A 12,942-nucleotide genomic window follows, 5' to 3' on the forward strand; every position below is an offset into this window, starting at 1 on the left:
GTAATGGATAGGTTTGGTTCTAGGTTTTGTGATAAGGTTTTTCTATTTTCAATTATGTTGGTTTCTCTCTAATATTACCTATATCTAATGTATCACAGGGCATATATAGTAAAAAAATGCTACTAGGTCACAGAATTTAAGTCTTGCTATTGTTTAGATATTTGTGTAAGTATAGTGATGCCCATGGAGGTTGAGGTTATTACAGTAATGCATCCATTGTTAGATAGTTTAAGTGGCATTTCTAGTGGTATGAAAGTATTCCTACTCACACTTCATCAACGTAAATTTTTAGGTATCTATTATGATGGTGTGTTTCATGAATGAACTAATTATCAGTTAATGCACCAAGAAAAGTTTTTTTCTTGTCTGAAATGAGACACATGATACATAACTCAATGAGTGGAATTATATGTGTAGTCATGTAGTAAATTTTTAGTGGTGCATATGATTAGTAAAGACATGGAACGAATTTCCTGAAAAAGAAAGGACAATATTTTCAGTAAAATTACATACTGTAACAACTGTGAGGTCAATTTCCTTCTAGGATTACCCGTATAGTCACTGGTAAATTGATAGCTGTGTGACACTTCGATTTGTGGTAAGATTTTTGCACTTTCAATTTTGTTGGATTTTCTCCCACCTTACCTTTACCTAATGTATCATATTACATGTATGTTAAGATGTTGTTCCTCTATTATATTTTAATACTATAACACTGTCAGATGATCTACCTGACAGATTGTTATTTTTGTAGTGCATTGAAATAGTCCACTTGTATCACTATCCAGAGTATGTATAAAATTGGATTGACAAATATAAAGTTACGCTTTTTATGTGAGTGTGTCCGCTGTCAATTTTTAATGTAGACAGAATTTCATTTGTGAAATTTCTATATTTGTGTGAAGATTCTTCTATACTGAATTTATTGGTGTAACTCAAATGGTTAGTTAGCAAGGCAGATTTTTAAATTGTCAACACATTTTGAGGGTAATCCACTTGGCAGATTTTGATTTTTATAGGGAGTTGTAATAGTTCATTTGTATTAAATTTCTAAGTATGAGTAAAGTTGGTTTGACATGTGGTAAATTATGCTCAGTAGATGAATGTATTTGCTGTCAATTTTTAATATAGGCGGAATTTTATTCTTGGAATTTCTGTTTTTGAATACAGATTGTTTGATAAGTAACCTACTATTGTGACTCAAATGCCTAGTATGAAGACCGATTTTTACTTTAACTACATACTTTGGAGATAACTGTGGTTACTTTATCAAACTGCCATGGATGCAGCAATTCCAGTGCCCTACTTCTTCACTCTTCGTACTTTTACCGTATGGTAAGAAAATAATGAGCCTTATATATGTCATAGACATTGTCAGCAACTTATACACAGCTGGAAATGCTTATGGACAGGATATGCAGTAACTTGGATGAGCCACACAATTACAAGACCTCAGTAACTTTAAGTATATGTTTGTTGTTGACTGATTTTTATGTTAGGTCTCGTTTTTGTTTTAATATGTACTATGAATTTGTACAGTACTGTAACACTGTAATTCATACAATGTTACATTCTCAATCTTTACATAACTGCTTGGTCAACTGAGACACTGATATATGTTTTTCACTATGTCTTTTTCTGTATGTTAGGATGACATGATTGTGGTATTAAAAAAAGAATTGCTAATTTACATGACGATAGTGGAGATAAGATTTAGCTTTCCTTACGTTATTTGTCACAATTTATAACTGAATAATGTACATATCGATGTATCTTCATAAGTATATGCTCAGCATAATGACATCTTTGGGCTGTGATGCCAAGTCACTTTGTATTTGTTGTTTTCATCTCATGTGAATACGACGATTGCTGCACTTGTAAATGCTAAGAATGAGTTCTTTATTACGTGTTTCATGTGGATTTAATAATTCAATGCTTTTCGTTTCAATACTCATGACAAATGAAACGATTTAAATGGTTTATGTAAGATATTATCATGTGATTGCTTGACACAATTCATGTTGTCTTACTGTAGTTCTATAAACTGGAAAGTTGTGTTGTTACTTCCCAGATGATGGCTAAAATCCGAAACCAATAGTACTAATAAAATCGAGTTAATGCAGTTCAGTGCCATGTGTTTTTTGAACGATGTATCGACTGCTGAAACTTATCTGAAAAAAAAAACCAATGTACTGTGCTTGCTGTGAATTGGTTTCATCTATCTAATTTTCGAGTCTGTACCTTTTGCAAATTCAGTCCCGTTGCTTGAGTTTCCATCTCGGTTTCGGATGTGATCTTATATATGGCTATGTAGTAAATCATCAAGCATTGCACGCCATGCAAAATATGAAACTTGATTACCTCCAACACCCATCTTATACCCCAGACCTTGTTCCAAGCTACACTTATGTGTTCACTGCTTACAGTAGTAGTGGAAGGCAAGTCTTTCAGAAGCGATGAAGTGAAAACCGTAGTGCGCGAATGGTTACATTCATAAACAACATAACTGAACTCCTGATAACCATAAGGACCTAAAGCGCTTTGAGATTGTATCATTTAGCGATCGCTCCTGAAGTTCGTTGATCTTAATGGTGAACGTGCTTTATCTCTGCTGTAGACCCTCACTGTATTTGTTTCACATCTGCGAAAATCTGTCTCACCGGTACCTCTGATTTTCACTTCCAAAAGCGCCTAAAGCACGAAGCATAATTTGGTGCTCCGGTCATTTGCTGTCTACGATTGCCAACATAATTTAGTATGTACGTGACGCTTGTAGTAGTAATTCTTAATCGGAATCAGATTGATGCTGCTGTCGAAGATACAGGTTACTCGTTGTAATAGTGAAATGGTGCAAAATAAAGGGGAAAAAATGTGTAGAGGATGAAAATTATTCGAAAAATGACAGAAAGCGGAAAAGTAAGAGTGGTGAAGAGTACGAAAAAGTGAATACCGTAAACAGGGTAATCCCACGAAAAGAACTAGGAACTGGATTGCTATGCAGCCAACGGAGTAAATTCTAAGTTAAATTACCCAGTTAATATTGGAAACAATCGGAAGAACATTATACAACCAACTTTTGAACTTTATGAACTCGTGATTTATAATTCACAGAATAGATTTCTTGCAAGCCTTGTAGATGGAAAAAAGAAGTTGATGATGTATTCAGACTAATGTCCTGCACAAAATAAAAACATCGGTATTGCTTCGTTATTCTTTGGATTAGTTCAGTCTGGACAATTTGAGGAGACAACAAATCTTTAGTTCCCGGCCACACTCTTCTGCTGTGTGATGCTGACTTTGGTGAAACCGATAAAGCAAAGAGAAAAACTGGTTCAGTTTCGAACTAGATATTTGGTGTCAAGTTATATGGAAAGCGAGGCTAACTATACCTTTAATAGTCTGTAAAACGTTGGATGAATATTTCAAAACCTATAAGAGTGTTATTGACCTCACTATCAAACTAAAAGTTGATATACATGGTAACAACGTACAAAAATGATGATTTCAACGAATTACAGGGACCGGTCCTTTAAACCAATACATTCTTCGTTGGAACCTGGGAGGCCACGATTTTCAGCAAGTCACGTCGAGGGAGCCCAAGTCGGCATTTCCCTGCAGTTTATAGAAGACTTGCAAAATCTAGTACTGAAATACCAACTTTGGAACACAAAGACTTAGGAAAACTACTGTATTTCATGCTGAGAGTGGACAGACAGTTTTACTTCAAGTCACAAAATGTGTTGCATGAAAATGATGATAATAAGGACTGTGAAGGCTTGGACTGGCTCGTAGCTGAATGTGTGGTACATTTAGTATGTGTTCTTCACGTTCTGGTTATAGTTTCATAATAAAATATAGACACTATTGTCACTAGCCTATATAAGAAAAAGGTGTGAACTGACATTAATAACAAAAACCCTGTTACTTAAAATTTCTTAACGAGAATTCTTCATAATTTTTTCGTAGCAAATACAGAATACTGAGACTTGGGTAAAATATAGTCAAATCTCTGAGACTGATAGTTTGCCTACAGATTTGATGTCCACAAACACCTATTTTTCTCAAAACTTTGCGTCTGTGCTTTAGGTAATCATGGTTCTCAACGCCTCTATTCGTTTCCCATGGTATGCATGTTCTTTGGAAACGGTGGAAAAAGTGCATTACATATCATAGGGACAACGTCAAAATCATATATCTTTAATTTTCTGAGTTCCCTCGTTTCCATAATTATAAGTAAACATAATATTAATTTGAATCACCCTTGTAATTTTTGTGTGGTGAAAAGGGTTCTGTCCTGGTTCCACAACTCAGTTATAAAATATACATGAAGTACTTATTACGAATTGTGACAAATGGTATGGTTGGATGTCTGTGCCGAATCAAGAAGAGATGTAAATGATATACAGTCTTGTACTTGCTTTTGTACTGATATTTACCCTTTGGTAGTAGATACTTTCAAATACTATTTTCTCTGCACTGACATATAAATTCTACTTCTCTGTACATTTTTGAGCGTCTGTTTCGTCCGTGTGTGCTCTACAACTAATCAAAAGCTTAATAGTTACGACTGGGAAGGAATGGTCGCTCTGATAAACGACATTAAATTCGGTTTTGTTCGCAGTTACCATTTATACATACGATTATGATGAAACATTGCAGAGTTACAAAATATCATGCAATAGCCTTGATAAAGTTAGCAATACTGTTACAGCTATTTACAAGTACAACGTGCATCGACCTCTTACCTCACGCGCTTATACAATGCAGTACTGATATTACTAGAGTAAAAAATAGGTAATTTACTTCATTGTCAACAGTCGTTTGTATAAAAGAATCATTTCTAATTCCTGAATAATAATGTCTTATCGGATATTGCCCACTAAAGATAAATATTTTAACTCAGCTTGAGAACATTTTTATTGGCACAAGTTATCACTGATACACGACGATGAATGTGGAGTTCCTTAGGTTATAATTTTGATTATAGTCCTTGAAGGGGGTTTCTGAGTTAAAGCTGTATTTATAATTTTTATACAGCTTTCTACGGAGTAAGGGCGAGTTTTTTTTTTCAATTATTTCCAGAAAACTATTTTGTTGTTGTGGTAGATTCAGTTCCAGTTTTCTGTACTAAGTTTTACATCTGTCAAACTAATGAGGATATGATAGTGCATCTTCCGTTTGGTCCAAATATCAGATAAATGAATATGTGTATTTAGGTACAACCTAATATTCTGGTATCGTCAAGATTATTTGCATACTTTCTCAAAGCACGCAATATGGGGAAACAGCGTGTGTGCTTCTTTGACCTCTTGGTAGCATTCGTCCTCTAGTACAGTACCTAATTAAATGCAAGAAAAGGATTTAGCAAAATCGTGAACAAATTTTCCGGCCAAACTGTATAACTCGTTGAAAGATCCAACATTCAGATTCTAGGTTATGCACTGGCACAAATGTACCGCATCAGTGAGGAATACACCAGACGAGTGATTTTTCTCTGGTGAGCACGCTGGCCACCTGTTTAGTAAACTAGCAACGTGTAGCAGCATCTCACCCATTAGATGATCACTGTCGTGGGCTACATGGAATTTGCAAACGTGGTATTTCCGACCATTTTGAAGGTGCAGCACATACCGTGGGACTTCCGAACCAACCGATTTTCAGAACGATTTACTCTGGCCGTCCACCAGCAGCGGGTGTGTTGTCGCCGTCAGTCTGGCAATGGCTCACCGACAGACTTCGTATCCGTACAGTTTCGTAGGCCTAAGCTACTTGAGTTTTGTACACTGTGGGTAGCGTAAACATTTATTTCTCAAGGACGGTCATCGCTACATGATGCACAGTAAATGTGAACTGGTTGTACATTGATTCCAAACGCAGTAAATGTCGAGGTCGTTTAAAGTTGCAAATGGCAAAATCTCTGCTGAACAGCAACATTCTTATCCACCTGACGAAGAAGATGTACAGATTAAAAAACGGAAACTTAACTGCGGGAAAGGAGTCCACGAAGAAAAGACAATACCTGTTTTCCAAATTCTTAAAGACGAATTTCAAGATCTGAAGTGCGAAGGTTTAGATTTCATCGCAAATATGCCAGATTATGGAACTCCAACACTGCGTTCTGTAAAGAAAAAAGAAAAGTTTCTGGAACGACCTAGAACCATGCACTACTTACGAGATTCAACACTGAAAAGACATTTTGAAGTTAATTGACAATAACAGTTTTTCGAAAACTGACGCTGAGTCTATTCCTCACAGAAACTCATGATTTTCGGTTGAGAAAAAGATGAGAAAATCATATGAGAGAATGGAACAATTCTTATGGACGAGACATTTGACAATTGTTCGAAACAGTCCAGACAACTGTGTGCCATACACGTCGAAATCGAAAACACAGAAGAAGAGACCAACATATTTCCTATTTTATTTGCTTCGCTCCCACACAAAAGTGAAAATGCGTATGAAATACTTTTTCTTATAATCGAAAACTGCAGTGCCTAGACTTCTAAAAAAGCTAAAACGGAAGCTGTGAAAACAGTGTTTCGCGAAACATCCCTTTCCCGTTGCAATTTTCGCTTCAGTCGATGTCTGTGAAATAAAATACAAGAAATAATAATGGACGAAATGTCCAGTCGATCAATGAATGTCACCGTGTTTGCATTTGAGTGTTGACTGTTTTGGCTCGTAATGTGGGCCCTGATACTCATTGTCATGTTCTGTGTTCTTACATACAAATAACAACTGCATGTACATGGAAGTTAGTGTTCGGCCTCGTCCTAATATTCATGCCTGCTGTCTTTGGAAAACTGTTGTTTTTCGATCGCTGAAGTCATCAGCCTTCTGCGGAGACTGATCACTTGTGCAACGTAAACATTTAGTAGAATTTAGACAAAATCCTCCTGATGCCGCATTACGACTGCTAAACGTCTCGAAATAGATACTTGCAGTGGAACTTAATCACTGTTTGAGTTCTCATGCCTGAGTATTAATCCTCTGCATCCTACTGTTGTTACCTACGCCATCAGCCCAAAAAGCTTGGAGACTGGATTCATAAAAAAAAAAAAAACCTGGGGGATGTTAAGATGTTGTCGTCCTAAGAGTGAGGTCCCATGATGAAGTTCGTATCTCACGACTGAATTACAAACTAAAGACAGTCGGCCGATAGACGATGATACGCTGCCAGTACGCCACCGCTCCTCAAAGTCTACACACTTACGTAGGATGCACCGCCGCTCTTCCCACTCTTTGATAACCCTCTGTGACAACCACTCAAATAGCAGCCTCATCGTAGTTCAGATTCAGTAGCGAGCTAGTCTCATTGGTCAGAACAGTGTACTAAAGTTCGTAGTTAAATGTAAACTGGTGTTCGACTATCGTTCAGTACAACAACTAAACAGTTATCATTGTCTGGTGTGAGGTCGAATGAGTTGAGTGCGTTTGCAACCCACCGCCAGTACGCCGTAAGGCATGGAATCTCGCGCCAGGGTGCATCTCTTCTGGTCGGGCGTGCCGACGACGGGCCTCACACGGGAAGTGATGCGTCATACGCAGCCTCTTCTTCCCAAGTAGCTCTTTCCGCCTTCCCATGGTGCCAGACATCAAGCTCGTTGTTTCTCGGGCCTGCACGGATGTTGCCTTGCGTACTCTGCCTAGAGGAGCCATACTCTCTTGCAGGGAACAGAACATTTGCTGCCGTGAATTAGTAGGCTGTAAGTTTTGGGGGTGACTTGAAGGCCACCATTATAGTAGTCAACAAAGCATTGTGTATCAGTGCTCTCACATCATTCCAGTGATCACTGTAATGTCACAGACTTCCAGTCACCAGCGGGCATCATATACTTCGTGAATATGTACTGTCAGTACGAAACCAACATACAAGTATATTTTGACCAACTCTGTGGTGCAGAGAGGGTGCAAGATTGTTTTGGTCGCAGACGGGAATGCCAAATCACCCCTATGGCACAGTGGCACTCGGGATGGAAGAGGAGGAAAAATGGAATAGACCAACATGTCTTTACTTCTTCTTATAGCTAATAGACCAGGAAACCCTCCCCTCCCCCCTCCCTTCCACCTATATTGGCCAACATACAAAACTGAACGGTCAGATACAGGGTCACCACTAGTGACCATAACCTAATTACTTTTACGCTTTCTGACACTGGGACATAGGGTGAGAAGTGCAGCTTAACTATAATAAAACTGACTAGTAGCGCCTTGCAAGAGAGTTTGACGTCCCAATATGGCCAGAAGATGACGAAGACGTCAACAAACACGCCGAAGACTTGGTGAGTGCACTCACTTGGTCGGTGAAGACTGCTGTACGAACCAGGTGGAGAGCTGTAGCGGCCTCTCCATCACCATGGTCTGCAGGACTAGGGCAGATGCGTCGGTCTGTCAGGAGGGCGAGGAGCTATTACCAGCGACGTGTCGTCTAGGAAGAGAAACAACGCTGGTTGCAAATCCACAGAGACGCTAAAAAGCAATTCCAGAAGGAGCTAAGGACAGTCAGGCTCCAGAGTTGGGAAAAATATGTGCAGAGCCAATTAGCTATTGACCCATGGGGCATTCCCTACTAGAATGCAAGAGAAAAAAATCCGGTTGCCAATGGTGCTCTCCACAGTCAGGGACGGGAACCGGATGATGGGATCTTAGCAGGAAACTGCTGATGTCCTCCTCCGGTCCCTGCTCCCTGATGATAGTGGAAGAGGACACAGAGGAGCAACTCCTAATTAGGCAGGTATTTCAGGAAGAATATGAATAACATGGTGGTCTATCCATTCTCCAAAGAGGAAGTGGTGGCACATATAAGATCATTAAAGAGAGGCAAGGCCCCAGGATCAGACGGAATTGTAGCGGAAGCAGTGCAATACCTCGCTTCTCAATTGGTAACACCTCTAACAAGAATACACAATGAGGCATTGCGCATCAGGACATTTCCTTCCATCTGAAAATAGGCCAATGTGGTGATTATCAAGAAAGGCCAGGACAAATACCCAAAGGAAGTTAAGCCCTACAGACCAATTTGTCTGCTGGACCTGTTTGGCAAATTGCTAGAGCAGCGGCTAACTGACAGACTGATAGCACACCGAGTGTTGTGTGGGATGAGCGGCGGGCAATTCGGTATTTGGCCAGGGCGACCTGCATCTGACGCAATTGCCCTGATGGCCGAGGTTTGTGGGTCGTCTCATCACAAGCACATAGTTGGCATTATGGTAGATATCAGTGGCGCCTTTGACACTCTGTGGTGGCCTGCGCTCTTCTCCTGTTTGCAGGGGAAGGAGTGTCCAGGGTCGCTATATAGCTGTCTCAGAAGCTATTGTATGGAAAGCGAGGTCTGGCTATTGTCCCCTAGCGGGAGAGTTGGCAAAAATATTACGAAGGGCTGTCCACGGGGTTCTGTCCTGGGGCCACTCGTTCGGGACATAAACATGGAGTCTCTCCTGGAGAGCCTGGAGGGTAGTGCAGATGTGGGGACCCATAGCTGCGTAGAACTTGAACCAAAGATCGAAAGGGCAATAACTATACTGACACAATGGTGCCAAATGACAAAAATGAAAATAACGCCCAACAAATCAACGTACTTATTACTAAAAAGAGAGTTGGCCAGAAATTCGACGGTGAGGGTTGAGAGCTCACCAGTTATTCGGCATCGGGAGGAACTGTATTTGGGCGTTATTATAGATGAAAGATAGAGCTTTGCCCAACACATCGAAGCGGTGACTCAAAGGTCGTTAGAGGCTTTGAACAACCTTATTATGAATGGGCACAGGAGATTTCACCTTCCCCCAAAACTGATTAAACTATACCATAACACCATTCTCGCCTCCATCGTAGGTTACAGATCCGGAGTCTGGGCAAACAGGCTCATGGGGGTCGTGCCTGCCATGGCCGTGAGGAGGATGCAGTGGAACATGTTTCTACGTTCGATTGGAGCTTACTGAACATCTCCTGCGAGGCTGCGAGGTCACTATTGATTCCCCTTGTGTTATGTCCTTTAGATATAAAAATCTGGTAACAAGCAGCTTGGTATGGGATTCAAAGAGGGGAAACTGAAAAAAAAACTGAACACAATCTGGGGGTGCCGGTAGGGGATAAATTGGCAATTAGAGGAAGAGGAGAACTATGGCAGGAACTCTGGGATAAAGAGGAGACGGGAAGAAGGATTTACCAGCTGCTGCCGAACATTAAGGAACGGCTCCAACTTGCGCACTTTAAATCAAGTAAGGGATTGTTGCGCTTCCTTACAGGTCATGGGCCGTGTCCGGCATATCTTTGCCGCTTCGGAAAGAGGGCTGCCCCCTCGTGTGACTCTGGTACTGAAATTAGCACTCGGACAACGTGATTTACGAGTATCCAATTTTCGATGATGTAGCCACCGATCTAAGACGCTAGTTATCTAATAGAGACACATATCATCTGATTAGGAATCCATCTACATTTAAGATCATCGACAGTCTTGCCAGTGAGGTGTCGGCTAAAGTTCTGCAAGAATATCGTAGGGAAAATCTATAAATCGTTGATCACAATGTGACATACCCCATACGTATCCCATTCCGCTGGGGCGTCGACTGCCCGATCGCCGTGACGGTCGGAATCCCCTACGTCTTGGAACAGGGGGAAGGTTCGAAAATATCCCGTATTTGACATATTGCGCATCAATGATGACTTGTAGTATGTTGGTAGTTTTAAGTAGAATGTAGTTTTGAATATTCACTAACTGTACCTGCACCGATTTCCAGTTAAGGCCAGCCCAGCGCCAGAGGCACGCCCACTGGGGTTTATAGATCTACTGGCACGTCTGAAACGTTGCAGGAGTTAGCTTGTTAGGATAGTCAGAATAGAGTTAAGTAGACAGTAGCACTTACCCATAGCATAACAAACATCTTCGTACCCTGTAGAAAGTAGAAAGTAGGAAATCTGAAATAGTAACAATGCTGCTAAGAAAAATAAATGTATTGTAGACATTCAAGACCCACTAATGGTGGGTTATCATGTATGAATATTATTGGTTGAATAAAGTTTCTTTAAAAAAAAAGCAAAACAAGAAAAAAAAACAGTTATTCTGTTCTAAGAGTGTAGCAAATGCATATCGTTTCTCATACGGATGGAAATTTCTTCTAGAGATAAGTAACCTGCATTTAAGAGTTTTACTGAAACTTATCTTGTTCATTATATGTCGTAGCATCCACTCGACCCCCTTCACAGGTAAGAACTTTAGACTGTTGTCTAGGCTTGCCAACACATATAAAAGTTAAGCTGATCAAAAATGGTTCACCTGTTCTATATAGTGTCCCCCCCGACTTGAGTAGAACGCACAGAACGTTTATACAACCGTGTGAAATTATCAAAAAAGCCCTTTGAGATGTTGTTCAAACCCGCGCACTCGCGCGGCACATTGGCTTGAATGTCTTTTACGCCGTCAAAGCGTTGACCCTTCATGTGGATTTCTGCACTTGGTCGTTTTGATAACACCAAGCCTCCTCGCCCGTTAAGATTTTATCCAGAAAAGATATACCGACGTTGTGAACTTTGCGGAAGGTTCCTGGTGTCATTGTTTTTGATCGCAAGTCAGTCTGTGCGGCACAAACGTTACGCACACTCTTCTCTTCTTCGAAACATCCTGGAGAATGTCTTGTACACTTGACTTAGAGACGTCACTCCACTGCGATTTGTGACACGACCACGTTGACACACTACGATAAGGTGGACACTAATGAACACTGCCTGTTCGCAATGCACTGCTAGGATGTGCATCTGCTGTTTAGAGTTACTAGTTCAAGCTCCCACCGTACTTTTTCGCCGATGTCGCTTATGCGCTATAAATAGATTCACCTCAGAAGTTCTCGGGACGACAGTGTATGCAGTGAGTCACGTATGAGGATCAACGGAAGGGCTATCAACAACTTTATCGAACAATCCTAGCTATGAAACTGTGGGTTCTCTACTGAGTAATTTGACCATGTATTATAACACTCGCAGTTTTAGAGAATTTTCCAAACTTCCCCATAAATATTTTGCCAAAGTATAACTACCTGTATCCCATTTGATTTACTTACTTCTGTGCTTTATAATGTGGCAATAATTTATTTTCAACTATCTGTCAGAGTTAAACTGTAAAATGGAAAACTATCATAGTTAGTAAATCCTGTGTGTGTGTGTGTGTGTGTGTGTGTGTGTGTGTGTGTGCCTAGTGACCTTATGAAACAAATTTATTTATGAGACTTCTTGCATGCACAAAAAAAACTTAACAAACCTACAGTGAAAGCAGCGTATGTATGATACATACATGGTTACATACATAATTATATTAATTATTTACATTGATGTGTATTAAATAATTTAATTCAGTGCTACTATTGTAATTTATAATTGACTAAATTTTATAAGCTTATGCCATTTTAAAACGGTAGTCACATCTCAGTAATATAATGGTATACAAAATTTGGGGGCCATTTAGTAATTTCTTAAAACATTGCGGATATAATTTCGACACCTCAGCAAAATAATGTGCAGAATAAGGTTTATAAGATATGAAGAATGGATCTGATTTTTGAAATACGACATACAGATAAATAGTGATACCTTTAAAAAATATCTAACGATAAACATGGAGAAGATATATTCATCTGTGCATGGATGATGAGGAAGAGATTGCTTTTGTTTTAAATATTGTTTATATCACATATCTTCCTTCTTATCACTAAAACTGTTTAAGCTACTGGAAATATGTGTTCGGCAAAAAACTTCATCTTTCTTGGTATATCTAATAATTTGTTTAGTAATTCATTAATCTGGGTATATTGATCAACTGCATCTACAAGGTACTTAATTTTTTCTCAGGATTCATCACTTCTCAGATTTTTAGGAATGTGTACTATGTGTTTCAGTTATATGTAAGGTACATTATAAGAGATAAATATTGCAATTAATTAGGAACAAATGCCT

This window comes from Schistocerca nitens, chromosome 9, assembly GCF_023898315.1.
Source record: "Schistocerca nitens isolate TAMUIC-IGC-003100 chromosome 9, iqSchNite1.1, whole genome shotgun sequence".
Taxonomy (NCBI): Eukaryota; Metazoa; Arthropoda; class Insecta; order Orthoptera; family Acrididae; genus Schistocerca; species Schistocerca nitens.